This window comes from Saccopteryx leptura, chromosome 6 (genome assembly GCF_036850995.1).
Source record: "Saccopteryx leptura isolate mSacLep1 chromosome 6, mSacLep1_pri_phased_curated, whole genome shotgun sequence".
Lineage (NCBI taxonomy): Eukaryota > Metazoa > Chordata > Mammalia > Chiroptera > Emballonuridae > Saccopteryx > Saccopteryx leptura.
The window spans coordinates 50143525-50157469 of NC_089508.1; the positions used below are offsets into that span (position 1 = coordinate 50143525).

Here is a 13945-nt window from a genome sequence, read left to right on the forward strand (position 1 = left end):
TCCATTTCTGATTTTATTTTGTTTTTTTACTTTCACCATTAATTTGTATTAGTTTCAGGTGTACAGCATAGAGGTTACAGTCATATACTATACAAAGTGATCCCCTGATATTTCCAGTACCCACCTGGCATCATACATAGTTACTACTATGTTATTGACTCTATGCTGTACTTTACATCTCTGTGACAGTATTGTCACTCCTAGTTTGTACTTCCTAATCTCTTCACCTCCTTCACTCAGTCTCCCAATTCCCTTCCCCTTTGGCTTTATTTATGTCTTCTCACTTTTTTTCTTAGGAATTCTACCTAAAAGTGTGTCCATTTTGTTAATCTTTTTAAAGAACCAACTATTGATTTCACTGATAATCTCTAGGAATAGAATAGATAATTCTGTTCCTTCTTTTGCTTATCACTGTTCTAATATTTATTACTTCATTCTTCTTGCTTTGGATTTAATTTTCTATATTTTTCTAGTTTCTTAAGTTGTAAGTTTAGGTTGTTGATTTGAGATTTTTCTTTTTCTTTAATGTAGGCATAGATTATTCCTTAGTACCACTTTCATGCAACTCATAAGTTTTGGTATATTGTATTTTCATCTTCATTTGTCTCTAAATATTTCATAATTTCCCTTGTGATTTGACCCATTGATTGTTTAAGAGTATGTTGTTTAATTTCCACACATTTAAAAATTTTTTTAGTTTTCCTTTTGTTATTGATTTCTGGTTTGTTTGTTTTTTCCATTGCATTTAGAAAGTATACTTTGAATGCTTTTGATTTTTTTTTATTTCTTTGAGAGAGAGAGGCAACAAGAGAGAGAGAGAGACAGGAACATCGAGCTGCTCCTGTATGTGCCCTGACTGGGGAATCAAACTGGCAACCTCTGTGCTTCCGGATGCCAGGGCTTAATTTTTATTGATTTTTTTTTTTTTTTTTTTTTTTAGAGAGAAATTTAGGCTTAATTTTTATTGATTTTTTTTTTCTCTCTCTCTAGGAAAGGAAAGAGGGGTAAAGGGGAAGGGAAGCACCCATTTGTTGTTCCACTCAGTCATGCATTCTTTGGTTGCTTCCCAGGTGTGCCCTGACCAGGGATCGAACCCATAATCTTGTTTTTTCGGGTTGATGCACTTAAGCAACTGAGCTAACCAGCCAGGGCCAATACTTTCAATCTTTTTTAATTTACTGAGATTTTTCTGTGACCTTATATCTGGTCTATCCTGGAGAATGTTTCATGTGCCCCTGCATAGAATGTGTTCTCTGCTGTTGTTGGCAGAATGTCCTATGTATGTATTTAGGTCCAGTTGTTTTATAGCGCTTTTGTATTACTATTATTATTAGTCTATTTCCTATTGATATTCTGTTTAGATGTTCTACTCATTGACCTTAGCTAGTTGGCTCTGTGGTAGAGTGTCAGCATGGCATGTGGATGTCCCAGGTTTGATTCCCGTCAGGGCATACAGGAGAAGTGCCCATCTGCTTCTCCATCTTTTCTGTCTCTCGCTTCTCTCTCTTCCCCTCCTGCAGCCATGGCTCAATTGGAGTGAGTTGGCCCCAGAAGCTGAGGATGGCGCCATGGCCTCCACCTCAGGTGCTAAGAAGAACTCTGTTGAGCAGAGAATCACCCCCTAGTGGGCTTACCTGGTGGATCCTAGTCAGGGTATATGAAGGAATCTGTCTCTGCCTCCCCTCCTCTCACTGAATTATAATAATTTAAAAAATAGATCTTCTACTCATTATTCATAGTGAGGTATTGAAGTCTCCAATTATTATTGTAAAACTGTATTTCTCCCTTTTATTCTGTTACTGTTTGCTTCATGTATTTTGAGGTACTGTCATTTGGTGTGTGTGTGTTTATAATTATTATAAATTCTTTGTTTTATTTTTATTTATTTTTCTTTTTTTTTTTTTTTGTATTTTTCCAAAGTTAGAAGCAGGGAGGCAGTCAGACAGATTCCTGCATGTGCTCAACCAGGATCCACCCAATATGCCCACCAGGGGGCGATGCTCTGCCCATCTGGGGTGTTGCTTTGTTGTGGCTGGAGCCATTCTAGTGCCTGAGGCGGAGGCCACGGAGCTGTCCTTAGTGCGCGGGCCAACTTTGCTCCAATGGAGCCTTGGCTGTGGGAGGGGAAAGAGAGATAGCAAGGAAGGAGAGGAGGAAGGGTGGAGAAGCAGATGGGTGCTTTTCCTGTGTGCCCTGACCAGGAATCAAACCCGGGACTTCCACACTCCGGGCCAACGCTCTTTTTTTATTTTATTTTAGAGCGGTGTTTCCCAACGTGGGGCCCACACCCCACAGGGGGGCAATTCGATAGTTAAAGGGGGCAATTTGAAAATGGACTTGACAGGACTTTAACTCTTTCGCCCCGGGTCATTTAAATGCAATGCTAGATATCGGTGCCAAATTTAACAAAAAATGCAATTCTTAAATAATTGCGGTAAATAATTATTAAGTATAATTTCGTTTGACGAGACCAAAATATCAACTGGGTGATTGGCGTCGTCAAGTAAACTTCATCCTGGGTTCACCGCGGAGCGTGCCATCTGCCGCGGGGAACCCCGGACATTTTAAAAACTCGCTAAACAATGCAGTTATTCTCACCTAATTGGCCCATCGCAACTTCTGTAGTGTTTCACATCATTCAGTTGGTGTTAATTTGAAATATGTGTCAGTCAAAACTGTTGTAAAAGCTCGTTGATTTAATAAATATACATATATATATTGTATAGATATAATTGGTAAGCATTTGATTTTATTTTTATCAATATTAAACTCTTTATTAAGTACTTCTTGCATCGGGGCTAGAAAGCACTAATATTTTATAAATATTATTGGGGCTATAATAGTGCATGCACGACAATTTTAATTTTAGAAGCATAACTTTCCAGAAAATTTTGTCAAGTGGAAAAAATATAGATACCTTTTGATTTGCGGTGGTAGTGTAGTAAATATGTTATATACATTTAAATAAATATGAATTTTTAGAATACGTTGATTCTATGTCACATTGAATATATTTTAACACATATTTTAATATTAGTTTTTAATTGATCTTATTTTTATTTCTTATAGCCCATAGTAAAATGAGTGGTGCAAGCAAGAAAAAAACTCATCAATATTCGGAGGAATATTTAAAATTTGGGTTCATACCCGCTGTTCACGATGAGCGGATTCCTTTTTGTCTTTTATGCCAGCAATGCTTGACCAATGAATCAATGAAACAAGGTCATCTTGAGGCGCATTTGAAGGCGAAACATAGTGCTCATATTAATTCAGATTTGAGTTACTTTAAAACTTTAAAGAAAAATTTTGAAAAAAGAACAACATTAAAGTCTCTATTTACTGCTCATACTTCAACTAATAATCGTGTTCTTGAGGCTAGTTATCAAATTTCTTTATTTATCACTAAAACTGGAGAAAATCACACTATAGGAGAGAATTTAATAAAACCGTCAATATCAGCATTTCTTAAAACGGTTCTTGAAAAAGATGACAAAGATGTAAAAGCTATGCCACTCAGTGACAATACTGTTAGCAGAAGAATAGACGAAATGAGTGAGGATATTGAAAAACAACTTATTGAAAAGCTGAAAACAAGAAAATTCTCCTTGCAAATGGATGAATCAACTTTGAGAGACAGTGAGGCAGTATTGATAACTTACATAAGATATATTGATAAAGGGCATTTTGCTGAAGAAATGTTGTTCTGTAAAAGATTAGAAAGCACCACTACCTCCAAAGATATATATAATAAGCTAAAAAACTACTTAGATGTCAATGATATACCAATGAAAAATATAACATCTTGTGCTGCAGATGGTGCTCCCAATATGATGGGCAAGAAAAATGGCTGCTTAAAATTGATGAAAGATGCGAATCCAGAAATGATTCTTGTGCATTGTGTTATTCATAGGGAAAACTTGGTAGCTAAAAACATCTCGCCTGTTCTGAATGAAGTATTACATACAGTAATAAAGTGTGTTAATGCTATTAAAGCTAGTGCCAAATGTGAGTGTCTTTTCAAGCTATTTTGTGAAGAACAAAATGAAGACCATGTGAGACTTTTACTTCATACTGAAGTAAGATGGCTATCTAAAGGAAACTGTTTGAAAAGATTTATGGAACTGTTCGATACTCTTAGTGATTTTTTAAGCGACAAACCTGAAATGAAGTATCTGTTAACAATAGATGGTAAAGCATTTGTGAGTTATTTAGCCGATATCTTTGAAAAACTAAATATATTAAATAAGCAACTTCAAGGAACAAATAAAACTCTTGTCGATGCAAAAGCAAAGGTATTTGGTTTCATTACCAATATTGAGTTATGTCAGAAACATATTAACAACAAAAACTTTAAACAGTTTCATTGGCTCCAAAAATGTGAAGTAACTGATACCGCTTTACTTGTTATTGTCAATCATTTGAATATTCTATCGGCTGATTTAAAAGAAAGATTTTCTGATTTAAAACAAATTGATTTCCCAATATGGATGATGCAGCCAATGTTAGTGGATTTGTCTGATATATCAAATATGCAGTATCAAGAAGAACTTGCAGAATTGCATTATGATGAGTCAGTTAAAGCTTTATTTAATATCAAAGGAGCGATGGCATGGCTTTGTGAGGAAACAGAAATCAAATACCGAAATTCAACCAAATGTGCAAGAAAACTATTGCTACCGTTTCCATCTTCATTTTTAGCTGAATGTGGATTTAGTGCTGTAAATGATTTACTGGTAAAAAAAAAGAAATCAGCTGGATATAACACAACGTGGAGACTTGAGACTAAAGCTAACCAAATTGGAACCTAATATAAAATCTCTGTGCAGCAAACATCAAGCGCAAGGATCACACTAAATTAAAATAATAAATTAATATAGAAAAATCTGTATTAAAATTATTTGGAATTTAAATTTCTGTTTTTCATTATATGTTTTGAAATTTTATTTACTGTGTTTTGTTAACAATTTCATAGTGATTTCTTCCTAGAACCTATCATTTATGTTTATTAAGTGAACAAATCAATTTTTTAATGTTAAAAATTATGTATGTTACATAGGGGGGGACATAAAAATTTTAGAAAGATTAAGGTGGGGCATGGCACAAAAAAGGTTGGGAAACACTGTTTTAGAGTGAGAAAGAGACAGAGATAAAGACAGTCAGGAAGGGACAGAGATGAGAAGCATTAACTCGTAGTTGCATCACTTTAGTTGTTCATTGATTGCTTCTTACATGTGCCTTGACAGGGTAGGGAGAGCATCCAGCTGAGCCAGTGACCCCTTGTTCAAGCCAGGAACCTTAGGATGAAACCAGTGGCCTTTGGGCTCAAGCCAGCAACCATGGGATCATGTCTATGATCCCATGCTCAAGCTGGCCACCCTGAGTTCAAGCTAGTGAGCCTGCACTCAAGCTAGATGAGTCCACGCTCAAGCCAGCAACCTTGGGGTTTCAAACCTGGGCTCCCAGCATCCCAAGTTGATGCTCTATCCACTGTGCCACCATTAGTCAGGCTTGTTATAAATTATTGAAGAATTGACCATTTTACTAATATATAATGTCCTTCTTTGTGTCCTTCTAATGGTTTTTAACTTATAGTCTGTTTTTTTATGATCTGAGTATAGTCACCCCACTTCTCTTTTAATTACAATTTGCATGAAATATCTTCTTACATTCTTTAACTTTCAACTCATGCATGTCCTTAGACCTAAAATTACTCTTTTGTAGACAACATATAGTTGAATCATTTTTTTTATTTTTTATTTATTCATTTTAGAGTGGAGAGGGAGAGACAGAGAGAGAAAGAGGAGAGACAGAGAGAGAGAGAAGCGGGGAGGAGCTGGAAGCATCAACTCCCATATGTGCCTTGGCTAGGCAAGCCCAGGGTTTCGAACCGGCGACCTCAGCATTTCCAGGTCGACGCTTTATCCACTGTGCCACCACAGGTCAGGCTATAGTTGAATCATTTTTTAATCCATCCTACTGGCCCTGGCCGGTTGGCTCAGTGGTAGAGCGTCAGCGTGGCCTGCAGGAGTCCTGAGTTCGATTCCCAGCCAGGGCACACAGGAGAGGTGCCCATCTGCTTCTCCACCCCTCCCCATCTCCTTCCTCTCTGTCTCTCTCTTCCCCTCCCGCAGCCAAGGCTCCATTGGAGCGAGGTTGGCCCGGACGCTGAGGATGGCTCTATGGCCTCTGCCTCAGGCACTAGAATGGTTCTGGTTGCAACAGAGCAACTCCCCAGATAGGCAGAGCATCGCCCCCTGGTGGGCATGCTGGGTGGATCCCGGTCGGGCGCATGCGGGAGTCTGTCTGACTGCCTTCCCGTTTCCAACTTCAGAAAAATACAAAAAAAGAAAAAATCCATCCTACTGATCTCTGCCTTTTGTTGGACAGTTTAATCCATTTACATTTAAAGTAACTATTGATAAGGAAGGGCTTACTTCTTCCCTTTGCTGTTTTCTGTATGTCTTTATACCTTTATCCCTCATTTTCTTTATTATTGCCTTCTTTTGTAATTAATTTTTCTGAAGTACTATTTAATTCCCTTCTCATTTCCTTTTGTGTATAATTTCTAGTTTATTTATTTATTTATTTATTTATTTATTTTTGTATTTTTCTGAAGCTGGAAACGGGAGAGACGGTCAGACAGACTCCCACATGCGCCTGACTGGGATCCACCTGGCACGCCCACCAGGGGGAGACGCTCTGCCCACCAGGGGGCGATGTTCTGCCCCTCCGGGGCATCACTCTGTCGCGACCAGAGCCACTCTAGCGCCTGGGGCAGAGGCCAAGGAGCCATCCCCAGCGCCCGGGCCATCTTTGCTCCAATGGAGCCTCGGCTGTGGGAGGGGAAGAGAGAGACAGAGAGGAAGGAGAGGGGGAGGGGTGGAGAAGCAGATGGGCGCTTCTCCTGTGTGCCCTGGCCGGGAATCGAACCCGGGACTCCTGCACGCCAGGCCGATGCTCTACCACTGAGCCAACTGGCCAGGGGTGATAATTTCTAGTTTTTTTAAATGGTTACCATGGGATTACAATTAGCTTCCTCAATTTATAGCAATCTAGTTTGAATTGAATCCAATTTAATTTTAATAGCATACTAAATTCTGCTCGTATACAACTCCATTTCCCCTTTGAGTTGTTATTGTCACAAATAACATCTTTTACATTGTGCATGCACCCATTGACGTAGATTTATAATGGTTGTCTTTTAATCATGTAGGATATAAAAAGTGGAGTTAGAAATCAAAAATACAATAATGCTAGCTTTTACATTTACTCATGTAGTTACTTTTACTGGAGATTTCTATTTTTTCCACATGGCTTTGCATTACTGCTTATTGTCCTTTAATTTCTACCTGTCAACATTAAAAGTGTCCAAACGTGTAGAGAATTTTAATGAGTTTATCTGAGCCAAACTGATGCCATTGTTGGGGAACAAGATCTCAGATACTGTGGAAAATAACAGTTTTGCAGCTTCTTTTATGCATTTGAAATTAAGGTAGGAACTAAGGAAGATTACATGAAGATGGAAGAAAGCTAGGTGGAGATGGGATTACAGCAACAATTTTTAACCAGTGTGCTGCAAGAATCAAAACATTCAATACCTGACTACTTAAATACACTGACCTCTTTTCACTTATACAGTATTGCTAAATAAAAAAATGTCAACAGCTAGCATAATAGCTGTCCAATGTGAATGAATCAAAATTACAACTATTTTCTTGTGTTAGATTGCTAAAAAATATATTTTTGGTATGCTACAGAATGTTAATAATTAGTTTATGTGTGCCATGAGATGAAAACGTTAAAAATCACTGGATTATAGAATGGTTACCAAGATTATGTGCTCTCTTAAGGGTGGTTTTGGCTTATTTTAAAGGTATGTTAACCTAGATGCACAGAAACAGGATTTGCTTAAGGCAAAGATAAACCTTTTACTGAAAAGTTATATGCCTGCAGCATGACTACCCACCATAACTGGATCAGATCACTCTGTAAGATTATTTTCTATTGAACCTCTGAAAACCTAAAGAACAACTTTAACATTTCTTGTATGATAGTTTTATTACCAATAAATTTCTTTAGCTTTTGTCTATATAGCAACGTTCTATGTTCTCCTTCATTTTTGAAAGATAATTTTTCCATTTACACAATTCTCGGCTGCCAGAGTTTTTCTTTCAGAACACTTAAAAACACCTCACTCCCTTTTGGCCTCCATGTGTGTGATGAGAAATCAGCCCTTAATCTTATCAAGATTCTTTGTTTAGGCCAGGGGTCGGGAACCTTTTTGGTTGAGACAGCCATGAACGCCACATATTTTAAAATGTAATTCCGTGAGAGCCATACAACGACCCGTGTACATTACGCATTATCCAATAAAAATTTGGTGTTGTCCTTGAGGACATCTGTGATTGGCTCCAGCCACCCGCAACCATGAACATGCGGTAGGAAATGAATGGATTGTAATACATGAGAATGTTTTATATTTTTAACGTTATTATTATTTTTTTTATTAAAGATTTGTCTGCGAGCCAGATGCAGCCATCAAAAGAGCCACATCTGGCTCATGAGCCATAGGTTCTCGACCCATGTTCTAGGCTGTTAACATCTTGATTATATGTCTTAGTGTGGATTTCTTTGTGTTTATCCTTCTTGGAATGTGTTGAGCTTCTTGAATGTGTAGATTCATGTGTTATGTCAAATTTGGGGAGTTATTTTTTGTGCACCTTTCTATCCTATCCTTCTAGGATCTTCATTATACATATGTTGGGGGTTTTTTCTTCATTCTTTTTTTTTCTGTTTCTGAATCTGAATATTTTCAATGGATATATCTCAAAGTTTGCTATTTTTTTCTTGCTCAAATCCAATATTGAAACCTTCTAGTGAATTTTTCATTTGAATTATGGTACTTTTCAGCTCCATAATACTGTTAGGCTCTTTATTTTATCATCCTATCTCTATATTAATATTCTCAATTTATTTATATCTGGTCTTCAAATTTTCTTTAGCTATTGTTCATAGTTTCCTTCAGCTCTTTGAGAATGTTAAAGACAATTGAGCTAAGGTATTCTTCTAGTCAGTTCAATGGCTTCTCCAAGGTCAGTTTCTGTTCATATCTTCTGTAAATGGCCCATACTTTCTTGTTGCTTTTTATACATTATATTAAAAAAATGTTTTTAATATCATAATGTGACAAGTCTGGAAATCAGATTTTCCCTCTTTTAGGGATTGTTTTTGTTGCTTGCTATAGGCTTCAACTGTTTGACTAATTAATTTTGTAAACTATTTTTATAGTAAGTTCTATATTCTTCATTATATCTGGTCTATGAAGTCTCTATTCCTTTAGCCTGAGTTCAGTTAGTGTTTTGATAGATTTTCTGGAATGCCAGCAACTGAATGAGGTGGAGAAGGATTGAGAGCAAAAGAGAGATACCTCTCCTATCTTTGCACATTGGCACAGTCCCAGGGCACTCCTCCAGTGACCCTTTAAGTTCTGATTGCTCTGGCTAGAACTTCCAGTATGATGTTAAATAGCAGTGATGAAACAGGGTATTTTCAGATCTTAAGGGGAAAGTTTTCAGTCTCTCACCATTGACCATGATATAGTCATGGGTTTTTCATGAATGCTCTTCTTGGGTTTTCTGTTGTTGTTTTAGGGTTCTTGTTTTGTTTTTTCTTGTCAATCCCTTATAGACCACTGGATCATTGAATGTTGGATATAGAAAGGACCTAAAGTTTGTAGCCCAAATCTCCCGTTGTACATACAGAGAAGCTGAAGCTCAGAGATGTCAAATGTCTTATCCAAGTTCACTAGAGTTGTTCAAGGCAGAGCTTGGATTAACAACAATAATAATAACAGTGATTTAGTACCTGCCAACTGAATGTCAGTTGCTATTCTAAGTACACCATCACATTTATTCTTCATGTTAACCCCGTGAAGTAGGTACCATCATTTTCATTTTATAAATGAGGAAGCTGAAGCTCGGAGAGTTTAAGAAACTTGTTCAAGGACATACAGCTATTAAGCTGATGATCTGCTGATCCTGGGTGATCTTGCTATGTCAGAAAGTAAGGAAACTTTTAAATGCTTTTAAAAAACTTGTCAAATGTAATAAACCTGTGTGAAGGGGTTATGCTGGCCAAATGTATAACAACATGAGCATCAAAAAAATACATAATGGCCTGACCAGGCGATGGTGCAGTGGATAGAGCATTGGACTGGGATGCCGAGGACCCAGGTTCGAGACCCCAAGGTAGCCAGCTTGAGCGCGGGCTCATCTGGTTTGAGCAAAAGCTCACCAGCTTGAGCTCAAGGTCGGTGACTTGAGCAAGGGGTTACTAGGTCTGCTGAAGGCCTGCGGTCAAGGCACATATGAGAAAGCAATCAATGAACAACTAAGGTGTCGCAATGCGCAATGAAAAACTAATGATTGATGCTTCTCATCTCTCCGTTCCTGTCTGTCTGTCCCTGTCTATCCTTCTTTCTGACTCTCTCTCTATCTCTGTAAAAAAAAAAAAAAATACATAATGGATTTGGTTGCAATACTTAGAATTTATAATGATATTATATTATAAATCCATAATTCTATTAAAATAATAATAAAACAAAACACTGAATTGTTACCAGAGGTGGTGGCTATCACATTAACTGTGAAAATTAGTAATTACTTTCTTACTTTGAAATTAGATTCTAAAGGAAATAATGAAACATTTATACACCATTTCTTTAGGAACTATTATCCGGATAACCAAATAAAACATGTTGATGAAGGAAAGTCTTATTTATAGGGGAGCACCAGATAATAAATATAGAGGAATAATATAATTAGAAAATCAATTTATAATCTCCTAATGAAATAGTTGATTCAGACATATATCAACAAAAGATGCTAACACCATTAAGTGAAAGACTGATGAAGAACTGGTGTTTTACATGTTTGCAAAATTTCACTTCACAGGTTACTTGCTAAACATGAGAAGGAAATGTAATTTTACAATTACAGGATCAGGCTATCATCATCTTAATGGCAAGGATCAATATTAGCATTGAAAATATTGGTAGAACTAGATTCCTGTATCTTCCAATATGATGAACTATGAAGTATTCAGAACCACCTATCAAATATTTTTTGTCAAAAAATATTTAACTTCTAATTAAAAGGAAGTAGAAGAGATGGAGAAACAATTCCACTAGAGTAAGCAACTAGACAAATCCAGAAGGTAGTGCTTTGAGAGCTGAATGGTAAAATAGTTAAAGATTGAAAAGACATACAATAAAACACAAATGAAAGACATACAATAAAACACAAATGAATAACCCAGCTGTAAAGATATTTTGGGGCAGTTGGAATAATCTTGAATATCTTCTGGGTATTATATTATATGAGTCATTACTAGTAGTATTGTTAGAGATGATAATGTTGTTGTCATATAAGGAAATGTCCTTAATTTTTAGTGATGCATGCTGAAATACGTAGGGTGAAATATCATGATATATGTATTAACTTTACAGCATCTTTACAATGAGATCAGTGTGGCAAATATGACAAATGTTAACAATTGTTATGTATAGTTGGTTGGTGTGTGGACATGATCTATTCGACTTGTTCTATTTTTCTTTATGTTGAAAAATTTTATTATCAAATTTGAGAGGAAGCATTCTAGGTGAAGAAGGTGTTACTGTTTTTCCTTAAGACACACTAGCATAAAGAATAAACTTTAAAAAGAGGAAGAAGAAGAAGGAGGAGGAGAAATAGGAGGATAAGGTGGGAAGGAAGGGGAGAAGGAGGAGGAGGATGAAGAGAAGGAGGAGAAGGATGAGGAAGGGAAAAGAAGTGATTAGCAGGGAAGGAGGCTAGACAAAGAGCCCTGCACCTATGGTCAGAAAAGTCACCAAAAATGCTTTGCTCTGGGTTATACTAAAAATTCTTAGCAGAAGATCTGGAGAAAAAGTGGCATGAGATGATGGAGGATGTGCTGTGGAGGGAGGAGGACACCAAACATCTGCAGTGATTGGGATGATGAAGTGGGAGTAGTGGCTAGAAAAGTGTAGGCTCCCATGGCAACTTTACTCACCCCATCAAACCAAGAAGCATATCCACATCTTTCCTGAAAGATATGGTGAAGCAGAACATCTCCCTGCAGGAACCCTTAGAAGCTCCAGAGAAATTGATGAGCTTAGTCACTCCCTTCCTGAGTTTCCAGCATTTTGGGGAAGTTGTTGAATCACAAAGTTTCCCTTTATAAGAGACAGACCATGTTCATGGATTGGAGAACTCAATATTATGATAATGTTAGTCCTTCCCAAGAGAGCCCAGAAACAGACCCACACATACACTGTCTACTGGCATTTAAAAAATAAAACATTTGATTGTTGTAGCAGCAATTTTTTGTTTGTTTTTTGGTTTTGCTTGTTTATATATTTCTGAAGTAAGAAGCAGGGAGGCTGAGAGACAGACTCCTGCATGAGCCCAACTGGGATCCACTCACCCGCCATGCCCACCAGGGGGCGATGCTTTGCCTATCTGGGGACTTGCTCCATTGCAATCAGAGTCATTTTAGCAGCTGAGGTGGAGGCCATGGAGCCATCATTAGTGCCCGGGCCAACTTTGCTCCAAAGGAGCCTTGGCTGGGGGAGGGAAAAGAGAGGTAGAGAGGAAGGAGAGGGGGGAGGGTGGAAAAGCAGATGGGTGTTTCTTCTGTGTGCCCTGGCCAGGAGTCAAACCCAGGACTTTCACATGCCCAGTCGACACTCTGCCACTGAGCCAAAAAGCCAGTACCTGTTAGAGCAGCAGCTTAAACAGAGGTGCTGGCAGCAGGTGGATCTCATAGCCTTTAGAAGCTGTGGCTGTGCCCCTCAGAGTGAACTGGGAGGTTCTACACTCCTGGTGGCAAGATACTGGGCCCCCCAGACAGGCACCTGATGGGAGTTTCAGGCAACACCCAGAGACCCTAATGCATGTTCACCCTACTCTCTCCTACTCCCTGCAGACAGAGACATGGGAGCCTGGCACCATGCCGGCACCCACTCTATCCAGAGCATAAAGGGGGAAGAGATTGCCGCCAGCAAGTGCCAGAGACCTGCAGTCAAGCAGTTCCATGACTCCAAGATCAAGTTCCCACTGCCCCACTGGGTCCTTCGTCACCAGCACAAGCCATGCTTCACCATCAAGAGGCCCAACACCTTTTAGATTTATACCCTCCCTGTCCCCTGTTGTGCCTAAATAAACTGCTTGAGAAAACCAAAGTGTGTGTGTGTGTGTGTGTGTGTGTGTGTGTGAGAGAGAGAGAGAGAGAGAGAGAGAGAGAGAGAGAGAGAAAGATAAGGTTCCTGGAATACTAATGAGCATTTCTTAATATGGATACTGATTACATGGGAGTGTTGATTTTATGAAAGTTTAACAAGCTGTATATTTATTAACTGTGGGGGTTTTTTTCTTATTTTTTGGTGCTCCATTGCAAGAAGTGCAAACATACCAGTATATGTACAAAATGGATGGAGCAAATTTCTATTCCATCTCCCTGCTCCAAAAATACATTTAAGAGATTCCAACATGGCTACAGAGTAAGTGGATGCTACACTCACCTGCTCCCGCCCTAAACTGTATTTACAGCTATATTAGCGCAACCAACCTAAATAACCAGTTGAACTAAGATATTATGGCCAATGATTTGCGGGAGAAACCACATAGAGACTGGTAAGATGGGTGGCGATGCGGAAAGAGCTCCCCCCATGCCTGGGTGCAGCAGGTACAGCAGCAGGACTCCCTCCCTGAAAGAGCAGGGCCTCTCAACCAAGCGAAGACACCTGGCCCAGAGTGGTGGAGGTGGGAAGAGGAGACCGCAGAACAACTGATGCTGAAAACCAGAGGAGACTGAGTTGGCCTGGGTCACCCAGACAGCACCTACAAAGGGGCGAGCCCTCCCAGGGTTATAGTACCGCATGGGGCGT

General features: G+C 38.6%; 1 non-coding gene across 1 annotated transcript; it reads left to right on the top strand.

The window, feature by feature from the left end:
- The first annotated feature begins 12746 nt into the window (after positions 1-12746).
- On the top strand, positions 12747-12878 carry LOC136377903 (small nucleolar RNA SNORA68). Its single transcript, XR_010746515.1, has one exon. It is a non-coding gene; the product is annotated as a small nucleolar RNA SNORA68 (small nucleolar RNA).
- Positions 12879-13945: the final 1067 nt, after the last annotated feature.